Genomic DNA, 25,030 nt, shown 5'->3' with positions numbered 1-25,030 from the left:
CACCTTGCTCTGTATGTCCTTTGGTTAACACTACTGGTGTTGTTCTTTTCTCGATGATGATGGCGACTATACTATCACCTGTTATGTCCACTTTTCCCCCAAGTGTAGCCAAGGCATTGGGAAAACGGTTGTGTGTTCGAGGGGTATGCTGATTTGGACATCATCAAACTAAGTGAGCAACTTCTGAATGATGGTGTGATATGGGGCCAAAAGAGGTTCCTTCTAGGAAAAATCACCCAGTATTTGCTTGACAACTAGCTTGGAGTCGCCCCAAATTTTCAACTTGCAGAGGCCTTTCTTTTGGGTAGCAATCAAACCCAGTATTAACGCCTCATATTCGGCTTCGTTGTTTGAACATTTAAAGTCAAGCTTGTATGATAAATGAAACTTCTCCCCCTTATGACTAGTGAGTGTTATTGCTAGCTCCATATTTCTCAACTCCAGAGGCTCCATCGAATTTTAAGTCCCAATAGATCTCCACTACAGTTGCTGAGACATGGATCTCACCAAGTAGAGATACCTCTGCAGGTTCATGTTTACCAGATAGGAACTGTGCTAGCAAGTCTGCAAGTGTTTGACTTTAAATAGCCTTGGGCGTGATGCAAATGATGTCATATTCTGCTAGAGCCAAGTACCATCTTGCCATTCTTCCAGTCAGAGCGGGCTTGCTCAGTAAGTAGCGGACTGGATCACTCCTGGTCACAATCGAGATCCGGTGTTCCAAAAAATAATGGCGCAACTTTTGCGCCGTAAAGATTAAGGCCAAACTATGCCTCTCAATTGGGGTATACCATGATTCGACACCATCGATTTTGCGGCTGATGTAATAGACTAGCTTCTCAACGCCATCTATGTCTTGGACAAGTAAAGCTCTAACAGACTGAGGTGTAGTGGTAAGGTACAGTAGCAGAGGCTTTTCAGGTTGTGAGGCAATCATTGTAAGTGGCGAGGCGTAGCTCGACTTTTTGTGCTCCTTTCGAATATGACTAGCCCTACAGTTCGGACTATCGTGGTTTTGAATCTGATTCTATAAGTGCAATGTGAAATAGATAAACACTAAAGAGTCCAAATTCAACAAATCTTTTTGAAAAATTGATTTTGAATCAAAAATACCAAAAATGGACTACTTTGCTAAATACAGAGTTGCTACCTAAATATTTTTGAGAAATTTAGGAAACCCATGACTCGTGCTAAATGTCACATATTCGTCATCACCAAGATTGTCTCACCTCAGGAACTTAGGTACGAGAGGGGAATGTCATGAATTGAGCACCATACTCACCCAATCAAAGATCGGCCTCTACTAATCATGATGTGAATCTTATTTACATTAAATGCTCTTGTTCCGGTCATTAGGTTAACATTACTATGTGATGCGCACACAAGTATAGACTAATTTGCAAAAATTAGAATGCTTTGATTTATGTTTGTTTGAAAATTATTTCGAATATGTATCACTTAAAAAAGTGATCTCATATGTTCGTTATTCAAATTATTCCAATTCAAGTAATTAACCTTCATTCACAGGCATTCAAGAGTTATAAGCACTTACCCGCATAGCAAGCTTACTAGACATGGCAGCAATCACACTCATGCAATATGCTAAAGCAAAAAAAAGCTCACCTAGTATTCCGAGGTGAGCCAAAAGAAACAAAAGAGTTAGAAAGCATGCATGCTCTAACTAATGCAACATGATTAATGCAACACATGCAATGATGCAACTAATAGGCTCAGCTACTAATTATGACATGTGAATTAATTTGATAGCATGCGTTTTAAACACGTATTCAATGAAGTAATAAACGACAATACTTTGTTAGAACGATGAACTGAGTCTCGATTCATGCAAGACAAATGGATGCAAGTTATGGAATATGCTAAAAGAAGCATAATGTTCTATTCTATTCATTATAAGCAAGTAAATAAAAGAGAGAAAAATGTGGGTCTGGAAGATATACACATTATTACAATTTGCACTCGCGCAGGAGGGTTTGAATAAATGAACTAACTTATTAATTACCTAATTAACTAACTATTACAAACTCAAATGAAATAAATTAACTACACTAGCTAATTAATTAATTATTACAACAACAAATTAACTAATTGCTGTAGCTAATTAAATAATTTACAATACAAAATTAACTAGCTATTCTAACTAATTAGTTACAAATCCACTACTCCAAGTACAACACACGAATATTATAACATCATTTCACGAATCCTGAGGATCGAGGGATGGCTCATGCATGGATGTAGATTTCCACCCGATAATGCTCTCCGTTTTGCTATCGGAATGCCTCTTTTGCACAGTTAGAAAATTGCACTGCTTTTCCACCTCAGCCTCTGCTTTGCTCTCATTTGCTGGAAAAAGGACATTGCCTGGATGAAAAAGTGGCCGGCAACCCAGAAGTAGTGGCCGGCAGGCCACTAATAGTGGATTGCCGGCCATTGATGTTAGTTCTTTTCTGTAACAACAGAGGACAAATAGAGCACAAATCAGAGTATTTTCAAGTGATGTTTGTCCACCTTGCCTCTCTTTATCAACAAAAGGAGGGGTAGGCTTGATTCGCAAGCCATCAATCGACACAATTTCATTGCATGATGACTTATGAATCAAGGGACACGATTTCAATAAATGGTAAGGAAAGACCAACAAAACCTCCTCCCTATCATGGATTGATCAAGGGAAGTGGTTGACCTTAGAAACTTAAACCATTTCATCACTAGCAAGTATGAAATGGCCCAAGTTTCAATGTGTTCAATTAACGTCCGATTGAACACTAAATTGCTTTATTATTTTGCATCACTTTTAGCCCTAATTTTAATTACCTCTTTTAATTACCTTTCTATTCCTTAATTTATTTAGTTCAAAAATGAAAATTAAGTCCTCTAATGGAAAGAAGTGTCAAACAAAGGGTTGTTTTAGGTATAAGAGAGATGTCATACTGTTGGTAATGAACCTCCGAAGAGATTAAACCATTAAGCACAACGACCTCAATCTCAAGCTTAAACAAACAATTGGTTTGAAACGACTCTCAAAACAATAAAAAGTTAAGAAATGAGGGAGGGTGCAGAGGTGATTAGAGGTGAACACAAATATAGAAAGTAAGAAATAAATGCTATCAACTCAAATAGGTTGGTAGCTAAAGCCTAAACCACCAAGCTTACGAGGACAATTACACTACAAGCGTACTATACAAAGCACAAATGAAACTAACACATAAAAACAGTCCTAAATTAAGCTAAAACAGTGTTGGAATTAAGGTAAAAGAAGCTAAAAGAGTAGGTTAAAATAATGAAAAATTTAAGCTAGTAAACAAGCCAAAGGAGGGGTGGCTAACTCCTCCATTTTTGGGATTTCAAAACCACATTTTTAGCCTCTGAAAACCTCTAAAAATCAGTGGTAAAAAGTTCATAAAAAGTTGAGAAAAGAATGGGAAACACAAGGGTAAAAGCTTAGAGAACAAGGTTCAAAGAATGGTGGTTAACCCCTCTACCTTTGGTGGCTTTAAACAACAAGTTTCGGCCGATGAAAACAGTGTAAAAATAGTTCAAAATCAGCAAGAAAAGATAGAAAACAAGTAGTGTAAAGATGCTCAAAATTATACCTCTTGAAGCAAGACAATTCTTTTGTTAACAAACCTACAAGTTTTCACTCTCAATGGCTGAAATTTGAACTCTATAATCTCAGCAAGGAGAGCTCCAATATTGCTTTAGGAAGTGTTTGGGTAAGGTGTGTGTCTTGCAAGATAGAAATAGAGAAAGAATTTCAAATTTTAGTCCTTAAGGAATTTTTTTAACCTAAAAACAAGAGGGTTGGCTTTGTATTTATAGAAAAACAGCCTCTCAGGTCGGAAATATCTGTATAGGAACAGCTGAAGCTTGTGGGGGACAACTAGCAAAAATATCTAGTTTTTGACACAAGTGGCCGGCAGGCCACTAAAAGGGAGTTGCCGGCCAGGCAAAAATCTGCTTCCAAGCTCGACTTCAAATGGGCATATCTCTTTCTTCCGGACTCATTTTTAGGTCATTCTTGAGTCTAAATTAAAGCCTCGGAAGTCTAATTTCCAATGGAGGTGGCCTCAGATAGAAATTCTAAGTGTGTAAAGAGATATGACTATTTTAGTGAAGGCTGCTTATTTCTGTCCTAATGGATCGATGCCCAACTTCTTCCCCAACTAGTTTTCTTCCATCCTCTCCTATTTTCTTCAACTCCAAACCTTTAAATAAGATGTTTTAAAGATTTTTTTTCAAAGAGTTTACCTCTTTTTCATTTATTTCCACTTTGTCCTTGTTCGGTTTACCGAAAAGTGCAGTATTTTTAAACGAAATACGAGCCTTGGAACATGGTAGAAACATTTGGAAAAATATTTTTAAAAAGAGGGTTTTAAGGTCTAAAATTGTTTTGGTAAAAAAATGAGGTGTAAGGTTGGGATTTAGAAGCTCTTCTTACTGAAGAAATCTAACGTTTGTAAAGCATAACTTTCATCATTGAGTGATCAACCTGAGGTGCCCAAGTCTTAAAGGCGGTCAAAAATGGGGTGTCTACACAAGGTATGTGTTTTCTTCACCATATCAAATGCCTGTTGGTGTTTATGTAACCATTCAAACTTGTGATCCCCTTTCAGCAATGTCCCAAAGGAAAAGGTTATCTCAGCAAGGGCTGGAATGAACCTCCCGAGGTATGACACTTTGCTTAGGAATTTTTTTCAAGGCTTTTTGAGAGTGTGGCGATGGTATTTCCATGATTGACTTGATTTTATCTCCGTTTACCTTAATCTCGCATTGCTGTACTAGGAAACCAAGGAACTTTCCCACGGTGACTTCGAAAGCACATTTGAGAGGATTCATCTTTAAGCAGAATTTTTGGTAAGGTTGAAAAACTTTTTTCAAGTCGCAGAGGTATTGGTCTGCCTCGGTAGACTTTACTACTAGATTATCCATATAGTCTTCTATTTCGTGATGTGGCACATCATGGAATATTGCAATCATAGCCCGTTGATAGGTTGGCCCCGCGTTTTTCAAACCGAAGGGCATCACCATATAGAAAAAATTTTCCAATGGCGTTATGAAAGCTGTCTTTTTTGCATCTTCTGGTGCGATTTTTATCTGGTTATAACCATTGAACCTGTCCATGAAGAAGAACATCTGATGGCTTGTAGTAGAATCGATAAGTGTGTCAACATGGGGTAATGGAAATTCATTTTTCGGGCAGGCCTTGCTTTAGGTTGCGAAAGTCTACGCAGACCTTGATCTGGCCATTTTTCTTCTTTACATGCATAATATTTGCTAGCCAAGTTGGGCACTGTATAGGCTCAATGACCTTGGCCCTCTGTAATTTTTCTACCTCTTCCTTAATCTTTGCATCAAGATCGGGGTGGTACTTTCGGGCATGTTTCTTTATCGGTTTAGAGTTGGGAAAAGTGTTAAGGTGATGAGTGACAAGAGATGGGTCAAGGCCAGGCATTTCGTCATATGTCCAAGAAAAGCCGTCACTGTACTGCTTCAGTAATGTTATCAATTCTGTCTTAGCTGCTGGAACCAATATGTCGCTGATAAACACAGGCATTTCGTCATATGTCCAAGAAAAGCCGTCACTGTACTGCTTCAGTAGTGTTATCAATTCTGTCTTAGTTGCTGGAACCAATATGTCGCTGATAAACACAGGTTTGCTTTGCCTTGACAAGTCACTAAGGTTTACCTCAGCAAGTACTTCCTACTGCGGTTTGGGCCTATCTTGTATGCACTCAGCGACGGGTTCAGGAGTCTCCACCAGCCCTTCTTGGGACTCGTTGCCATCACACTTGTTGGTCTCGGGGTCATCCTCCTAGGGTATGAAGTCTGGCCCTCAAGACCGTCATAGGTAGTAAACTGTCTTGCCACCCTCACACACTTAACAATCTTTGGCGGGAGGTTTGTGGATTTGCTGCTCCTCTTTTGCCCACTACTTTCTGGAGCAACCTCTGCATCACAAATCTCTTCCCACTTCGGCAACTTTACCCCTGCAGCTTTACTAGTCCTTGGAGTTTCATTCGTTGACAGCTTTGTAAAGAAAATTGCATTAGAATAGTGGGCCTCATCTACTCCAAATGGTTTTTCAGACGCATTTATGGCCACTGTCTGCTTTCCCAACTTTGCTTTCACACATTGGTGATAACTTGACGGGATAGCCCCATATTGATGGATCCAAGCTATGCAAAGTATCATGTAGCGATTTGTGTCTGCTTCAATCACATGGAACTTAGCTGTAGAGCGGATCTCGCCAACTACTAAGTCCACTACAACATGGCCCTTAGTAACTTTTTTCTCACCACCAAAGCTCGTCACAGTAATGGGTTGGCAGACCATACTGGACTTTGGAATATCAGCTTTCGCAAAGGTGTCAGTAGTGATGATGTTTATGGATGTCCCACCATCAAGGAAAGCACGCATGAACTCTACATCATGGATGTAAGCTCTGACAAAAGGATGACGATTATAGGGGAATGGGTATGCTCTGTTTGCTTTTGAGAAGGTAATGGCCCCATAGTCTTCCTGGATACGCCGAGGCACATACTCTTTAGCCTCAGCAACTTCAGTATAATGCACTTTAAAGATGTTGATGAGGGCCTTTGTTGCTTCCAACTTGGTGGCTTGGCTCAGCCCCAGCTGGTCAAAGAATATGCGAAACTTAATAGAATTTTGTAAGGCCTGAGTATGAGTATCCTCTGCAAATTTTGCCTCCGCATGTACTATTTCAGGGAGCTAGCCCGTTACGAGTTCTTCTAACTCATCATAGTAGGACGCCATGTGCACTTGATCGCGCACAGGCCTAAGATACCCAATCATGTGTACATTCTTTCCCTTCTTCTTGTGGTTAGGATAAGGTCTTTTCTTACATCACGATTATCGGCATCTTTGAACTTCAGTTCATTCGCAACAACTTTCTTCTTGAAGATACTTTTCAAAGTCCAACAGTCTCTAGTAGGATGTCTAGTATCTCTGTGATAGACATAATAATCTGGGCTTTCTTTGCCTTTTTTGGTTGGGGGAACATCAACCGGAGGTAAAGTAAGTTCACCATTGGCTACCAATTCTTTAACCAAGGCTTTAACTGTAATGCCCCCAAAATGCGTATAGAAAGTTATCCTTATTTAATTAGGGGTTAATGTGCTTTCCATTGGAATTGAAGAATTATCCGTTGGATTATGCCTTTGAAACTAGATTGGTGACCTTTACCAAGCAACCTGAAAATTTTCCCTCCGCTCGAGCGGAATAGTTGGCGCTCGAGCGTAATTTTGGGGTTCCCAGCAAATTTTGCAGGCGGCTTGAGATTCTGCGAGTTGTGATTTCCCGCTCGAGCGGGGGATTAGACGCTCGAGCGGACTACCTTGTTGGTCTGCGCGCTCGAGCGCTCGAGCGGGTCTCCAAGTTGAGTTGTATTTCTGAGGCACGTAGGTTCGTTTTGGACATTTTTATTAGTGTATTTAGAACCTCCTTATCTTATGTTGGAGTATTGATTGAGATGATAATATGATGGTAAAGTAAGATTGGATCAAAAACTTTAATTTGACTAATTCGTTTACGACCAACCGTCACTCTTTTGCCCTTTTATTGTTCCACACTTATAATTTGGATGTGATGTTAGAACCATTGGAAAGCTTATTCTCGGGGCTTCAGTTTGGGCACAAGAACGACCTAAAACGGAGTCCGGATGGGGGAGTTATACCTGTTTGAAGTTTTGAAATCTGTGCTGGGAGCAGGTCCGCTCGAGCGGGAATTGGGACGCTCGAGCGGGAATAGCAGGTTTTTCGGGACAGCAGCTTTAAAAACGGGATTTTGGATCATTTCTCAGATTTTTTCTTCTTCCCTCTTCCTTCCTCTTTGCCTAAGTCCGAAACCCTAGCCCCAAATCCTTGAATTCCTTTACTTTGCTCACGATCCACCATGGTTTTTGGCATCAAGGATAGAGAACAAGGGAGGATCGATGTTTTTACCCGTTTAGAACTTGGATTTGTGAAGGCTTCTTCTCAAGCTCACTTCTTTGCTTGATTATTGAGGTAAGGGTTTGAATACTCTTCATTTGAAGATGTTGGGAGTTAATTAATGGGTTAAAATTGTGAATTATGAGTCCTAGGTGTATACTCAATGGAAAAGTTGGAATAAAAAGTGTTGGGTTAATAAGTTTGATTATTTCTTGAAATCTCCATATATTCTTGAAACCCTAGGTTGATTAAAGATGATAACTAAAGATTTAACCCAAATTGAAAGTAGAATAATGAAATTGAGGTATTGAATCATGTATATGCAAATTTAATTGGAATTTGGTGATACTTGGAAATTATGTTTAAAATTGCGAATAAACTTTGTTATGAGCACGGTGAATCATGTCTTAATGAGAAAGGAGATTGGGGGGAAGGGTTTGTTGATGATGTGGATGATGTAAACTTGGCTACGGAATATTGAATTGAGTCTTAGCAATTTAATTTGAATTATGTGGAATTATATTTGGTAGTATTGAGTTGAATAATGTTAAATAGTGTGGATTATCTTGGATAGTGATAATTATGTGGGGTTATGTCGATTATGTCGAATTGTATTAAATGTTGTTGAATTGAATTGTGTAGGGTTATTTGCAGGGACGGACCTAGCATCTAAACACTGTGAGTAGTAATACACTTTACCACCGCTAATGCTTGTCATTAGTATTCTGTTAATTTCGTTACTTATGTATGTAAATGATTCAAAGAAGATAAATGTCATATGTATGTAAATGATTCAAGGAAGATAAATGTCATATGTATATAAATGGTTCAAGGAAGATAAATGTTATATTTTTATGTAAATGATTCAAGGAAGGTACATAAGTAAGAGAAAGAATGAAACAACCCTTCTATGATTCTTGAATTTTGTAAGACTCTGAATAAGTTTGCTATGATAATGTTTGGGCTAAATGCCAATAAGTTTAATGCCAATACATGTAAGAGCTAAAGGCCAACAACTCTAAATAATCAAGAAATGCTCTAGTTATGATATGTTACGTTATGACTTAATGAATGTTCACAAGTTTACGTATGTTCTAAGCTCAAGTCTGTTACAAGATTACGTATGTTATAAGTCAAGAATGTTACAAGTTAATATATGTGACAAGTTCAAGTATGCACAAGTTTAAGTAAGTTTATAAGTTCAAGTATATACAAGTTTAATATGTTATAAGTTCAAGTATGTTATAAGTTCATGTATGCTACGAGTCCAAGTATGCTATAAGTCTATGTATGTTACAAGTCCAAATATGTTACAAGTATACGCCTGTTACAAGTTCACGCATGTTGTAAATTCAAGTATATTTCAAGTATGGTCTAAGTATGATTTCAGGTAAATTACAAGTTCAAGTATGTTTCAAGTATGGTTTCAAGTATATTACAAGTTCAAGGATGTTTCAGGTATGTTTCATGTATATGTTACAAGTTTAAGTATGCTTCATGCCATTGTCAAGGGCTTTAATGCCAACATGTTTACAAGGGCTTCATGCCATTTTCAAGGGCTTTAATGCCAACATGTTTACAAGGGCTTTATGCCATTACAAGTTATGAGGCTTTATGCCATTACAAGTTACAAGGGCTTTATGCCATTACAAGTTATGAGGCTTTATGCCATTACAAGTTATGAGGCTTTATGCCATTACAAGTTACAAGGGCTTTATGCCATTACAAGTTATGAGGCTTTTATGCCATTGCAAGTTACAAGGGCTTTATGCCATTACAAGTTATGAGGCTTTTATGTCATCACAAGTTACAAGGGCCTCGTGCCACACGTTTCAAGGGCCTCGTGCCACCATGTTTCAAAGGCTTTATAGCCATTATGTTTATGTTGCAGGATTGGGCCTAAGGCCATATGAAATGAGAACAGGAACAGATTAACTACATGATCTTCGCATTCACTTATGCATTGTTATGTACTATGTTTAAATTGTGCATTTATGTATCATACTATTCACTGAGCCCGGCTCACCCTCTGTTATGTCTGTTTCTGTAGGTCACCAAACAGGCGGTCAGTCCTAGCCAAGATGTTGCTTTCTTTTTGTCAACCTCCATATGTCCAGGCACTGTTTAAGTCATTTAATTTCTTAAGTTGTCAAGATGTTGGTTTGCTTATGAGTGTCCATCTAAAGTGGTTGTATATACCTTTCATGTTTGTTTTTGTATATGCCCAACTTTAGGGCTGGAACTGTAAATGTGTATGTACATACTCTGGGATATAGTTGAGACTTTATTTATCCGGTATAATGCATGTGATAAATGAGATCCTGGCATGTAGGAGTAGCTCAATGGAGTTTAATTGTTCTTTATTATTTATCTATTTATTTTTTTTTGTGCTTCCGATAAGGCCCCGTATGTTAAATTACCAGGTTACATGCCCGTCTCTAAAGAGGTCATGCCCAAACTTTTAGGGGCGGGTTTGGGGCGTGACATTAACATTCTCAAGGCTGCAAAGATATGGGTTTATGTCCTCATAACTCTTCCTTTTTCAAGAGGACGACGCCTCTCATTGCGAGCAGCTCCCTCCTGCGGAGGTTACCGCAACAACTTTGCTACTGCGGGAGTAGCAGTAACTATCATGAGATCTATGCCAAGGACCCGTGGTACTAAGGTTACTAGCTGCCTCAATCAAGGCTAAAAAGGTAGGCAGAATATGGTTCACCAAGAAGATTTTATAGTCGCGTATGGCACCCTCCACACATATGCTGACTAAGTAGGCCTCATCCACTGGTTCATGATAGTTTATGGCCTTATCTTGGAACCGCTTAACATATTCCAGTATATCCTGACCATCTTTCTAGACATCTCGTCCAAGTGTGAGGGTCGTAACTTTCTCTTAGACTTGGAAGAACTTTGTATGAAACTTGTTCACTATCTCCTCTCAACTCTTGATCGAGTTGGGGGCCAAGTTCACATACCAGCTGTAAGCCCTTTCAGTAAGTGATTTGGAGAACTCTCGAAGACGCAGAGAGTGGTCTCTACCATGGACACCAAGAGTTTTAATGAACCTCACCACATGTTCTCTGGCATTACCTTGCTTCCCATCACACTTTACAAACTTGGGTACTGTATACCCAGTTGGGCATAGCATGACCAATATCTCTTGAGAGTATGGGGGTTTCACATCCGAATTTGGGAGTAATGGTAGTTGTTTCTTGCTAAACTATTGCTCAAGCATAGCTTGTATGTCGGCTAGAGTATCGAAGTGAGTGGGCTGGAATGGGCCAGTTTGCCCCTGGGTAACTGAACCAGCAGCCGTACTGTTTGCCTGAGGTACTACTGGAGGCATCTAGATCGGAGCCTGATTGTTAGGGAATGGATTAGGCACTAGGTCTGGGACTACTACAAGCGCTGGCACTTGCGCTAGGGCTGGCCTGGATGCCATAGCCATGAAAGCTTCGGTGAGAGTCTATAAAGCTGTCAGGATGCCCCTCTACGTGTCCTGAAGTGATTGGATTGCTTCAACTACAACTAGTGGAGCATAGGCTCCCTATCAAGCCTAATTACAAACCACACAAGCGAAAGACTCGAACGATGAGTGCAGCCGTAACTCTTAAAGTCAAAGAAGAAATTTCTAGATCATTAAAAGTTGGGTTCATTAGAATGGCCAGGTATCTTGAATGGCTTTCCAATGTGGTACCAGTTGTTAAAAGAATAGAAAAATAAGAGTCTATATTGACTTTCAAAATCTAAATTTTGTAATTCCCAAGGATGAATATCCAATGCCAATGGTGGATTCAGTTGTGGATAGATCAGCAGGACCTGCCATTTTTTCCATGATGGATGGGCATTCTGGGTATAATCAGATATGCATAGTTGAGGAAGATGCCCACAAGATAGCTTTTAGGTGCATAGGTAATTTGAAAACCTTCGAATGAGTGAAAATACCTTTTGGGTTAAAGAATGTTAGGACAACTTATCAAATAGCCATGAATACCATTTTTCATGATCTAGTTAGGGGATTTCTAGAGTCTTATGTTGATGACATTATAGTCAAGTCATAGTCCTTCGAAGATCATTTGGCTTATTTGGAAGCTTCATTCAAAAGGATGAGACACTATCAGCTTAAACTCAACCCTCTAAAATGTGCTTTTGGTGTGTCTATTGGTAATTTTTTGGAATATATGGTTTCACAAAAGAGGAATCCAAATCGACAAAAACAAAGTCAGAGCCATCATCGAAGCTAAGCCACTTACTAGTAAGAAAAAATTGCAAAAATTTCTTAGGCAAAATAATTTCCTTAGAAGATTTATTGCTAACACTGCTGATAAAACTAAAGTTTTTTCTTATTTCTTGAAGCTTAAAGATCATGAGGAGTTTAGATGGAAAGCAGAACATCAGACAACATTCGAAGCTATCAAAATCTATTTGGCTAAGCCCCCTATGTTGATGCTTTTTCTTCGTTGAAGCTTAAAGTTCATGAGGAGTTTCGATGGGAAGCAGAACATCAGGAAACATTTGAAGCCATCAAATCTATTTGGCTAAGTCCCCAGTGTTGATACCTCCAAGAGAAGACAAGCCTCTAAGTTTATATAGCAGTAGAAGAAGAATCCATTGGAGTCTTATTGGCTTAAGACAATGAAGAAGGCAAGAAGTTTTTAAATTCTTATGAATGTAAATACTCAATTATTGAGAAATTGTGTTTGACCTTGTATTTGGATGCAATCAAATTAAGCTATTACCTTTTGCCTAGAATTGTACATGTAATTACTTCGACTGATCTAATCAAGTACATGTTGGCAAGGCTTATCTTGAGTGGTAGGATTGGTAAATGGGTTTTAGCTCTATCAGAATTTTGCTTCGAATATGTTCTTCTAAAATCTGTTAAGGGATAGGCTCTGGTAAATTTCCTTGCTGATCATCTATGTAAGGAAGAGCAAGAAAACCAAAATGATATAGACATTGTCAGTATTATGCCTTGGAAATTATGGTTTGATGGTTTGAAGGCCAATGGTTTGGTTAGAGTAGAAGTTATAATTGAATCTCCAACTGGTATACAAACTAAACAAAATAAACAAACCAGATTGCTCTAACAACCAAATTGAGTATGAAGCCTTAATCATAGGGTTGGAACTGTTGTTAGGATTAAAGGTAGAAGTGGTAGAATTGTTTGGGAATTCCTAGTTGGTGGTAAACCAGTTAAATGATATTTTTAAGTACCAGAACCATGGTTTGCTACCATATTATGTGGTTGCTTTATACTTAAGTTCTCATTTCAAGGATCTGGTAATATCACATATCCCCAGATTTATGAATGTACAAGCTAATGAAGTAGCACAAATAGCTTCGAATTACAAGAGAAGAGACAAATATGAGGCAAATTCATCTCATACTTCTTTTAGAAAAAGGCTCCTACTTTTGGAAAAAAGAGGATTATTAATGGAAACTTATGCATTGGATATGCCAGAAAAAGATTGGAGACACTCAATTATTCAATATTTATCCAATCTAGACGCGAAAGTTAGTAGAGCTGTCAAGTTGAAATATATAAATTATAGTTTATATGACAACAGCCTTTACAAAAGAGGAGCAGTTGGACTCTTATTAGAATGTTTGGGTCCCAAAGAGGCTAAAACAACCATGGTTAAAATTCACGAGAGCATTTGTGGTGCTCATCAGTCAGGGATTAAAATGAGATAGTTATTCAGAAGACATTTGTATTATCTGTCAAGTATACTTAAGGATTGTATTGAGTATGCAAAAAGTTCCCAAGCATGCCAAATACATGGAATGATCAGGCATATGCTAGTAGAAGAATTGCAGCCCTTTAGGGGATAGGCGATGGACATGATTGGAAAGATTCACCTTCCATCTTCGAAGCTTCATTACTTCATTTTAGTGGCCATAGACTACTTTACAAGTTGAGTTGAAGCAAAACCTTATAAAACTATAGACTAAGGTGAAGTAATTAGCTTTATTGAATATTTAATTCATAGGTTTGGAATTCCCCGAACTGTCACTGTTGATAATGGAACAATATTTGAGGGTGGTTTAATAAAAGTTTTTGCTGGGAACTTTGGCATAAGCATAGTTAAATCCACTTCTTATTTTGCTCAAGCTAATGGACATGCAGAGTCATCCAATAAAGCCATTAAAAAAGGGATTCATAAGATGGTTGAAGATAATCCTAGGAATTGGCATAATTTACTCTCAAAAGTTTTATGGGCTTATAGAACTTCAAAGAGATCAAGTTTTGCAGTCACTCCATTTGCCTTAGTATATAGGCATGATGTTGTACTTCCAGTTGAGATTAACACTAAGTCTTTGAGGGTCAAAGTACAAGATTATTATGACAAAGATTAGTATAATCAAAGCATGTGTATGAAATTGGAAGACATTGATGAAACTAGAATTTAGGCCTTAAACAAAATATTAATCCAAAAGCAAGAGGCTGCAAGGTTCTACAATAAGAGAATACATCATCAAAGCTTTGATGAAGGTGATTTGGTGTGGAAACCATATTACCCTTTGGCATCAAAAGCCACAAATTTGGTAAATGGTCACCTAATTGGGAAGAACCATTTAAAATCCATAAAGTGCTTCCAAATTATGCTTATCACTTAAGGAATCTTAATGGTTTCATACATCAAAGGAAAATCAATGGTAAAATCTTGAAGGCATATTTTCCAACTGTTTGGGAAACTTCATACAACAAGGAATTGAAAGTTGACAATAGATAAGCACAAGTAAAACGTCACAAGACAAGTTGATAAATATAATTTTCATTTATTTGGTGAAATTTTACGAAGTCCCATAGTTAGGTCCAAAATATCTTACATTGCTTAAGTTGTTCCTGTACAATAAGCTTCATATTATCTATAAAAGGAAATAACTCAAGTAACTTGGACATATCAGCCTTAAGGTCCACCAATTTAGTAATAGAAGTCTGCATCTTTTCATGATTGGTAACCAAGGCTGCTTCCACCTCTGCAAGTTCTTTCTATAGGGTTTCTTTATTTGCAAAAAGAATTTTCTGTTGAGTTGAAACCTCTATATGCTCAGCTCTAAGGGAGGCAATCCTAGTTTGTATAGTACTAACAAGAGCTTGGTCTTGAATAAGTTGCTGATGAGCACTCAAAACGAGCTCTTGGTGGTGGAAATGAAAGTCCAAAGAGACCATAGCCTTTAGCAAGATGGAAGAAAGAGGAGATTGATGATGAAGCAATGATTGGCAGTATAAATGAAACCCTTATTTGAAGGTTGGATTCTTTAAAGCCAATAAGGGTAGCCTGGAAAAGCTCTTCAATGGCCTCAAACAAACTTCAGCACTTAAGATTTGTGGGGATAAAGTTGGCATAGAAGCAAAATGGCCAATAAAAAAGTATGCCAATTAAAGAGAATCTAGCTTTTAAGGGTAGAGATATAGGAGCAACAGTAGGTATCAAAATCTGTTGGAGTACTTGCTCGAATATTGATAATTCAAGCTCTGACATCTCCACCACTTCACAATTATGGGCCTGAGATGCACTAGCCTCTAGCAAAACTTCCAAATAAGTGGGCTTTGATCTGGCCATGAAGGTTGAAGCTTTTAGTAAGTCTTCAGATCCACTAATATATGAGTAGGAGACCCCAGGTACCTCAAGCTTTGGTATAAGTATATTCTCCACTATCTTTCAAACTAGAGAATTAAGGGAAGAAGTAATATTAACCTGGTAAGAAGAGTTAGGGGACAGTGGTGAGGTAAAGGGAATATGAGAGGCAAGTGGAGTAGGCAGGATTACTTGCACAGGGGAAACTAAAGAGGGTTACTCAGTGTCATCATCTAGAAGGTTCCCACTTGTCTCCTCATCTGCAATGATGGTGGTCAGAATGGTTTGAAGATCAAACGAAAGAGTTCACTTTTTTAAGGTACATCCTTTTCAGTTTGTTGCTCATGGCCCTCCCAGTGCTCTTGAAATAGGCATTTACAACCCTAACCTCAAGTGAAAGCATTTTTTCCACATCTGGATGGGTTCAGTAGTTTGTGCTTGAGGCTAAGTGAGCACTTGGGGTTGTTGATAGACAGAAGGGAAGGCAGAGTCTGAAGGTTCAGAAACCTTTGGGGTAGATATAGCCAGGGTAGGAAAGGGACCTGAAGAATGGGTTTTAGGGAATAAGTTCTCATCCTCGTCTTCTCTATTTCTGGTTGTGAAATGGAACTTGGGAGTGTTTAATGAAGTTCATGGTGACCAGCGTATTTGTCAGTAGATGAAGTTGCTATTTGCCTTTTTTTCGCTTCTTTTGGCCACAAGCTTGGCTAGAGTTCACAAGCAACTAAGTATAAACACTTGTATATAAATACACAAATGAAGTCTAAGGTGCTTCGAATGATGATTACCTGGTTTAGAGGAGGTCCTGGTAGCTCTCCTAGTGGAAGTGACTATTGCTGGCATTGCAAGAGCAATTTGTGTTAGAGTTGGCAATGCTCATGGAGGAATAGAGGTGGTCTAGCTTTAACTTGAGAGGCGGCTTCAACAAGACCCAGATTTATGATCATTAAACATAAGGGGATGGTAAATCTGGCCTCGGTGTTGAGCTTCTACCAATGTAAGAAGCTAGGATTTCTCCAGATTCTCTTGCAAGAGCTTGGTTGATTCCCCAATTCTGAATTGAGAGGCTCTCGGATCTCTAGTATCCAATTTGGGGTTGGTAAATGCACAGAATGCAACAGGGATAAGTTGAACCAACCTAAATTGTCTGGCAAATTGAGCTAGGAAATATGTTTAGCTATACATTTGTAGGCTTTACAATTCAAGTTCCCAACAAAAAGTTCTCTTGTAGTAAGGATGGACACCCAACAAGCCTTGTGGGCATCATCAGTGCACTTTTTATCTGCCAACAAATTGTGAAGCCATTAAGGAGCTCTGATGGGGTTGATGGGAATAAAGAATTCCGGTTTTGGATCTAAGAGAAGGTTAAAAACAATAAAAGAGTTGTGTACCGTTTAAATGAGAGAAATAAGCAATTTGCATTTTCCTATTAGTGTATCATTGACGTTTAAGTTTTTGGTTTACATTTAAAATGTTTACATTATTTATTAACTTATTTTTAATTGTAATTTACAAGCAGTCTAAATTTGTCCTAACCCGATCAGAGGTGGTTCAACCATTAAATTACTTAATTTGTCGTTTAAGACCCACTAAGAAAATATCAAAAAAAAAAAAAAAGATTCTTATCTTGAAGATCTCCATTTTTCAAAAGTTTAGTAAGATAAAGTTTCATTTTAATGCTTAACCTAGGGTCTTAAGAAATTTGAGTTGCCATTAAACTGATTTACATAGACTTTGCCAATGCCTTACTTTCGAGCCCCCCTACCAGGCGAATCTTAGCTCCGTCCTTAGAAATAGCGCATGAGAATGATTGATTAATTACCAGTTCAAAAAAAAAAAAAAATTGTTGATTAATTAATCATTGAACTTAAAATATAAGTTTAATTTTTAATTTAAATAGCACTATTCCTATTTTTTTTTTTATATATGCAAAGAAATTTATTAGGGGACTCGGGCTAACCAAAACCAAAACCAAAACCAAAACCAAGCCTTAAGTCCCATCCAATGGGGCTGGTTATATGAATCATTTTTCTCCACTCGACTTTATCAAATGTCATTTAGTTAGTCAAATTAAGGAGACTCATATTTCTATTTACTACACTCGCCCATGTCAATCTAGGTATGCCCTTTCCCCTAACACTTCCTTTTATCGTTACTATATCGCATCTCTTCACTACTACTTCTATTGTGTATGACCAAATCATCTCAGTCTATTCTCTCTCAGCGTATCTTCTATCAGTGCTACTCCTATCCATTCACGAATATACTCATTCCTAACTCTGTCTTTTCTTAGTTGCCCAACATTCCGTCCCATACAATATCGCTAGTTTAATATCCGTTTTACAGAACTTTCGTTTTAGTCTCGTTTATTGCACAGTACTCCAGATGCACTCCTCCACTTAAGCCACCCTACCTTATTCTTATAGAAATTTCGTTTTAGTCTAGTGGGTACTCGTTTATCGCATAGTACCCTAGATGCACTCCTTCACTTAAGCCACCCCGCCTTAATCTTATGGACTACATCTGTTCCAATCTTCCCTGTTGTTATGATAATTGATTCTAAATAATGAAAATGTTCACTCTTAGGTCGTTTTTAGCTCTCAATTTTTACTTCTTCTCTACTTTCATTGTTACTGTTACTAAAATTACACTCCAAGTACTCTGTCTTATTTATGCTTATCCTAAATCTTTTATATTCAAGTGCTTCTCACCAAGTCTCCAACTTAGTGTTAACTCCTCCTTTAATCTCATCCACTAACACAATCTGCAAAAAGCATACACTATGGCATATCATCTTGAATATTTCTTATCAACTCATCTATAATTAAAGCAAAAAGATAAGGACTTGAGGTTGATCCTTGGTGTAACCCCATCATAATTGAAAATTCACTTGTCTCTCCAACAGGCGATCTAATAGTGGTTACCACACCTTCATACATGTCCCTAATTACATCAACGTAACATTTTGTTACCTTTTCTTCTCTAATACCCACCTAATTATATCCCAATACACTCTATCGTATGCTTTCTCAAGGTCGAGAAAAACAACATAAATGTCTTTTTTCTTTTCTCTATAGACTTTTCTATTACTCTCCTCAAAAGATAGATCGCATCCATTGTTGACCTACCAGGCATAAATCCAAATTGATTATCTAACACCTCTGTTATATCTTGCAATCGACGTTCCATCACTCTCTTCAACATTTTCATTAGATGACACATCAAATTAATTTCTCTATAGTTATTGCAATTATATAAATCTCTGTTATTCTTATAGATTGGCACTAAAATACTCTTCCTCCACTTCTCTGTAATTTTCCTAGTGAACAAAATTTTGCTAAATAACCTAGTCAACCAAGCAACTCCTTTCTTACCCAAAATTTCCAAGCTTCCATATCATTGGGTCCTAAAACCTTATTCAATTTCATCTTCTTAAGTGCAAACTCCACTTCAAAGTTCTTAATCAGGCGATAGAACCTGTAGTCATGGTTTTCCTTATTACTGGCTACTTTCTCTCCTTTTGCCTTTCCTCTATGTTCCCCATTTAACAACTTCTCAAAATAGTTCTTCTACCTATCCTTAATCTCTTTATCCTTTACCAACACCTTATAGTCCTCACTCTTGATCCACTTAACCTGATTAAAATTGTGACACCCGAATTTTCTTTTTTTAAAAATTGCAATAAATAGAAATAAAAAATAAATAAATAAATAATAATTAATAAATGCATAATTTAGGAAATTGGGAATTTATCGATTAAATTGTTAAGGAAATAAATTGTGAGACACCACACATTAAATATTTTAGTAAGTGGTAAGTGATGTTTTATAGTTGGGTAGTGAGGTTTTTAGACGTGAACCTAACGTATAATCATAAGTAATTTTAGGAATTATGACTTTTAAAATCGGAATAACATAATAAATAAATAAATAAATATAAGAAAAAAAAGGGGAGCCTTCGGTGGGGCCAAGGGTCAACTTGGCCCTTGATGAATTCGCAGAGATGAAACAAAAAGACAAAGGGGTAAGACAGATGGCCTAAATAGAAACAACCATGTACAGGTGGCGGGAGGGAACATCAACTTGTGTAGGTAGTTGGCTTGGCCCTCCACTTTGTTTAGGTATAAATAGGGAAGTGAAGTACGTTGGTGAAGCACAGAAATGAAGTAAGCATAAGGAACGTAGCAAGTAAGGCTCTAGGGTGCGAGAAAAATAGGAATAAATTTATATTAAGGTGAGTTTTATTATACCTTGAGTTATTATAATGTGTTTTCTACATGTCTTGAGTTACCATAATATATTTTACGAATGTTTTGAGTTATCACAATTTATTTTATGTAATTTATGTTTTATGGTTAGGTTAATGTTTTAATTACATGGATTATTTTCTGAACTCTATTTGCGTAAATTAAAACCCATGGCTATGTTGTTTAAATTTTAGAAATTATTTGGCAACGATCTTGTAAACAATTATTTTCTGTAAGTACCACCACGGGAGTCCCATGCTTTGGAGGACTTAAATAACCATTGGCCCCTGTTTGACCACTTTGTGGTCCCCTGTTGTCATGGATTCATTGACCCATGTTCTGATTGTCACTTTAGTGACCCCTATTCTGTTCTGTTTTGTTCTGTACCGTGGTTATAGTTATTTATTTCAGTTTCTGCCACTTAATTAATTTGTGTATTCAACTCAAAGTATGGTAATGTTTTAGCTTAAATAACTATCCGTGGCTATTTTGTACCCCTATACTCACATTATAATATTTCTCACTCTGCTATGTGCTTATAGCTGTTACCCCTTTCAGGTGACGAGGTTTAGCGGGATCAAGATGGGAAATGAATCACTGTGTTTTTTTTTTTTTTTTTTTTTTAAGATTTCTATCTTTGTTTTTTCAAATTCTTGTAATACAATAAAGCTCAATTGACTATGTTTTGTTTCCTTTTAATAAACTTTTGGTACACAATTATTTTATTTTAATTTATTTAATTTATCCGCTTGCGCTACGACTACAAAATTATTTGAATTATATTATTTTATCTTGTTACGACGCCAAGCCTTTGGGTACCGGGTTTGGGTCGTGACAAAAGTGGTATCAGAGCAGTGGGTTTTTTTTTTTGTTTAAAAAAGTGTTAAGTTTTTGAATTTTTCTGTATAATTTTCACATTATTTGAATTGAAAATTATTTCAAAAAAAAAAGTGTATAAAACAAAATTGTATATGTTTTTTAAATTTCCTGTACACTTATTCACATTCATTGAAATTCACATTATTTGAATTGCAAAAACATATATATATATATATATTCCAAAAAGAAAAAAAAAATTATTAACCTTGTATTATTTGATATTATGTGGTATGTCTAACACAAGTAAATCATGTTATAATGTCTAGGCTAAGTTTTTCTGTGTTGTAGGAAATGACCAATCTTATGGAGTTGTTTTGGTTCGAGCCCCCAGGAGCTCATCTTGTCCCAAACTTATTAAAAGGCTGGGATGATTCGGAGAGTCTTATCAGACAAGCCCACCCCGCACTTGACTGACTCATGGGATGACCTGTGTATTTGCAGGCAGACCCCGATGAGGATTTCTTATTCTGGAGACTTAGTCGAGGCAGCACTCGTGAGAGATAGATAGGGCCGACCCGCGTCGTTGGTCTTACTCCAGACCTAAATCACCTGCATTTTCTAGTCGCACCTCTACCCTAGGCTTTGCGGAGAGGAGGGGACACGCGTATCCTAGCAGCCACATCCGCACCACGACACCTCCTCCACAGCACATTGTCCATGCCCCAGCTGTGAACTTCACTGACAGTGCATCATACTTGGAGGTGCCGGTACAAATTACCGGACGGGAGTTTTGGGGTTATGATCATGGTGTTCCTGTTTACATAGTCCAGGTGGTATGAAGTTGCTTTGGAATAGAGCACAATGGGTGAGAGTCCGAGTCCCTCATCCAGAGTGAGTTTTCGGGATTATTTCATGGGTCAGTTTTCCGGAGTCAGTTCTCATGGGGGTGGCCTAACAGTCCCTTCTAGATGTCCGACCAGGAGATCCTTTTTGTGACCTAACCGTGATTAGCCTAATCCAATTTTGTATTAGTAGGATTAGACACTAACACTTAACCGTTATCTAAGTATGTTGTACTGATATTTTTTCCTTATCTAAGTAAAACCAGTATTATGTAAATGATGTATGTATTAGATACATATGCTGTTATGGGATCCTTATAAATCATAGATATAATATTGCAATAATAATTGATTCAAAAAAAAAAAGAACAACAACAACAACAAAAAGGGAAGTCCACTAACCGTTTTCACCTTGTAGTGATGGCTAATGATGGAAATGGAACCGGATCATTGGTCAGTGGTATTGATCCAATGGAGCAAATCATGGAAAGAGCAGTTACTAGTTTTTTGCGAGTCCTACAGACCAACGTTAACAGCGGATTGCCTGAACGATGAGAAGAGCCAACTACTATAAAACAGTTCCAGGACTTGAAACCTACTATATTTACCGGCAACACAAACCCATTGGTGGCAGAAGCTTGAGTTAGAGATATGGAGAAAAATTTTCGCGCGCTACCTTTCATAGAAAGACAGAAGGTGACTTTCGCCACATTCACCTTCAAAGACGATGTGCAAGAATGGTGGCTACGTACCCTGAAGAAAGAAGATATTGTGACTTGGGCCAGATTCTTGGAGGTATTCTATGAAAAATACTTCCCAGATTCGCAGCGGGAACAAAGGCGTCGGAATTCATACATCTAAGGCAAGGAACCATGACAGTGGCCGAATACGAGAGCAAGTTCATGCAACTAGCCCGGTTCGCGACATACGTCATCCCCACTGAAGCTCGAAAAGCCATAAAATTTGAAGTAGGATTGGATTCTGAAATTAAGGACAGGCTGGAGGTTTTGAAACTACCAACCTATGCGGCGGTTGTAGATCGAGCTTACATTGCAGAAAAATGAATTAAAGCCTTGCGTTCCGGGGAACCAAGCCAGAGGAAGCAATTTTGGGAAAGAGATAACAGAAGGCCTAGTGTCGCGCCTCCCAAGAGGGTAAATACAGGCATAACCAATTCAACCAGTCCAAGCAATCAAGGTCCTACAAATCCTAGAGGTGGCACCATTCCAGCTTGCTCTACCTGTGGAAGGACTCATTGGGGACAATGCCGTCGAGATACGGGAGCATGCTTTAGATGTGGCCAAGTTGGCCATTTGCTGAGAAATTGTCCAAAGCTCGCCAGTCCTACAGCCGGCCCCTCTGAACCAGTCCGAAAACCCGCAGTACCTAGAGGAGTGAGAAAGGACCAAAAATGCCAAGGAAGAGCTTTTGCCTTGGTGCTTGGAAACCCAGAAGTTACAGAGAACGTCATGTGAGGTACACTTTCTGTTTGTGGGCACTTAGTCCGTGTTCTCTTCGACTCTAGTTTAACTCATTCTTTTGTTGCACCACACTTTGCTACCAAGTTGACATCAACACACGAACCCTTAGGATATGTATTGTCTGTGTAACAACCTGACCCTCATATGTGCTTGTGATATATGTTAGTCCTTTATTCTGTGCTGTTAAATGCCTAAGATGAAACTGTACAAGAAAATAAGTTCAAGTAACTATGTTGTAATGCCTTCTGGAATGAATTGTATCTGTTAGGAAAGAAATGTATCTGTTACTACTAGAACGATAAAGTAGAAATTGAGGGCCTTAGCGGCTTAATAAGTCAAAATTGATCATATATTTGGAACCAGCATAATTTTTAGGTAATATTAAGCACTTCTGTGAAATTTCAATTTTCGGATGTGTAAATGATTGATTTTCGTCTTATTCTCTCTTTATGGAAATATATATGTGTGTTCTTGGTCATTTGACAAACCAAGGAATTCATAACTCTAAACTTAAGAATTGAAGGGTAGAGAGAGAAGGTCCTCAAGAAGGTTGGGATTTGGGCTTAAGGTATGTAAATGTTTGTCTAATTTTCATCCACAACCCTTCTTGTCATAATTTATGTGAAGATGTTTCTATAATCATGTACCTAAGAGTTGGGATTATGGTGTTGTGAGTATGAGAAGTAAATTAGCAAGATGACCTTACTTTGCATGTTTTGACTCAATTTGAAGTACCTATGAGAGGCTTTACTCTATTTCTTCAATTGACTTGTTTGAATTCAAGTATGTGGCATGATTTTATGTTTATGTATTGAGATGTGAGAACAAGTAGGAATCTTATGAATTGGAGTGAATTTAAGTTGTGGATTCATGATTCGATTTTTACTCAAATGAAATATGTAATTTGATCCTTGTTCACATGTATTCATATGCTTTGAGCTTATATATTAGTAATTTAAAGCTAGATTTTTGAGGCCCTAAACATGTCTACAAGAGAAGGAAATTGTGCAGAATTTTCAGACTTTTTGGTGCAGAATCGCCGCACGTGCGGGAAGCTCAGCCGCACGTGCGGGAGTCACTGCCGCACGTGCGGGAAAATGGCAAATTTTGGAGTTCAACACTGCAAATGAAGCACGTGTGGGGCCACTACAAAAAAATACACTTTTGGCGACTAAAAACTTAGTCGCCAAAAGTATTAAATTTCGTCGCCAAAAGACATTCCTGACTAAATAATTTGGTCGCTGGATTCGTCGGGGATACATAGTCGCCTAAGGAATTAGCGACTAAACTACATTTAGTCGCCATAAGTAGTATACAATACCGACTAACCTGTTAGTAGGCAAAAAGAATAGATATTAGCGACTAAAAGATCCGTAGTCGCTGATAAGGGATATTAGCGACCAAAATGGTAGTCGCCGAATCGGTTGATTAATTCCTTTAACTCACATATTTAGCTACTAAACTTTTTTGTCGCAAAAAGGAAAAATGTCTTCGGCGACGAAATGTTTAGTCGCCAATACTGTAACTTTCACCTACTACATTTTTAGTCGCCATAGTTACTTACTGCATTTTGGCGACGAAAGACTTTAGTCGCTAAAAAAATGTTGGATTTTAGCTACTAAACACCTTAGTCGGCCATAATTATTTGATTATGTTTTCGAGTTGTTTGCCTACTAAATATTTAGTCGCCAAAAGGCTTTTGATTTTTAGCTACCACACATTTAGTCGCCATAACTATTTTGAAATTGTTTTGGCTACTAAATTATTAGTCGCCAAAAGTCGTTTGAGTTTTAACTACCAAACATTTAGTCGCCAAAAGATTTATTTATTTTTAACTACCAATTTCATTGTCACCAAAAACATCATTTATTTTCATTTTGTCGAGTTTTATTTTATATTATATATCCACCGCAACCTGTACGTATACAACCTATATATATTATCACCTATTCCGTAATATATGTTTCACTTAGAACGATGAAACAAAAATGAACATCTGCTATATATACTCCAACTACAAATAATAATATAAACTTATGTACGAACCAACTTTATATATTTCAATTACAAATAATGTCATACATTCCAAATA

At 37.7% G+C, this 25,030-nt stretch overlaps 1 long non-coding RNA gene across 1 annotated transcript; it reads left to right on the top strand.

The window, feature by feature from the left end:
• Nucleotides 1-1,472: 1,472 nt before the first annotated feature.
• LOC145796992 (uncharacterized) lies at nt 1,473-10,294 on the top strand. The gene is made up of 2 exons (XR_014337859.1): nt 1,473-9,425; nt 10,018-10,294. It is a non-coding gene; the product is annotated as an uncharacterized LOC145796992 (long non-coding RNA).
• Nucleotides 10,295-25,030: the final 14,736 nt, after the last annotated feature.

Source organism: Camellia sinensis, chromosome 8 (genome assembly GCF_055761805.1).
Source record: "Camellia sinensis isolate YWXY chromosome 8, ASM5576180v1, whole genome shotgun sequence".
Classification (NCBI taxonomy): domain Eukaryota; kingdom Viridiplantae; phylum Streptophyta; class Magnoliopsida; order Ericales; family Theaceae; genus Camellia; species Camellia sinensis.
Note: the sequence above shows the minus strand (reverse complement) of the source record. Positions and strands in the feature narration are given on the sequence as shown.